A 685-nucleotide genomic window follows, 5' to 3' on the forward strand; every position below is an offset into this window, starting at 1 on the left:
GAGCCGGCACTCAGGAAGTCGTCCTTACATCCCCCTTGTGACTCCAGCTTGAGGGGGAGCTTCTTTTCCTTCCTCTTGCTGAGAAAGAGCAAGAGAAGAAAGAAAGTTCAGGAGGGCCAACTGGCTGCAGAAGCCAATGCTGCCTTTTCCCGCAGCAAAGCCTGAAAGAAAGAACTTGCATTAGGTAAAGGGACTGCTGTGTTGCCAGGAAACAGCCCACAGCTGTACAGAGAGGGATCAAAGAGGCTGCTGAAGCCTGGGATTGAACCAGGGACCTTTCAATTTCCAGTCTAACACTCTCCCAACTGAGCCACTTCAGCACTTGTAGGGGCCCACTTTGGGCTGCTGCTTCTCACCTTGAAGCTTATTCTCAACAAACCATCTCTCCAGTCACCACTGGCCAATGCAGGACGGACATCGCTTGCTATTTTAGCACTCGGAAATGTCATCAGCTAGTCTCTGGATCTCTCGAATGCTGCGCTTCAGTTCATGGGGGAAGGCGAGAGACACGACCTTTGAACAAAAGGCCTGGGGTTAACATCCTAACGCTGTCTCCTACTGTAACACTATTTAATACTGGCCAACCCTGTGCTGGGTGACAGTTCCATTTCTAGGTGTTTGTACATTTCAGTTACTGTGAAAATTAAAAAGTTTCCATATGCTTAGAGGAAATGAATTTGATTTA

At 48.3% G+C, this 685-nt stretch overlaps 1 non-coding gene across 1 annotated transcript; it reads right to left on the reverse strand.

The window, feature by feature from the left end:
* Positions 1 to 247: 247 nt before the first annotated feature.
* On the reverse strand, positions 248 to 320 carry TRNAS-GGA (transfer RNA serine (anticodon GGA)). Its single transcript has one exon. It is a non-coding gene; the product is annotated as a tRNA-Ser (tRNA).
* Positions 321 to 685: the final 365 nt, after the last annotated feature.

The sequence above is a fragment of the Gopherus flavomarginatus genome, unplaced genomic scaffold (assembly GCF_025201925.1).
Source record: "Gopherus flavomarginatus isolate rGopFla2 unplaced genomic scaffold, rGopFla2.mat.asm mat_scaffold_280_arrow_ctg1, whole genome shotgun sequence".
NCBI classification, from domain to species: domain Eukaryota; kingdom Metazoa; phylum Chordata; order Testudines; family Testudinidae; genus Gopherus; species Gopherus flavomarginatus.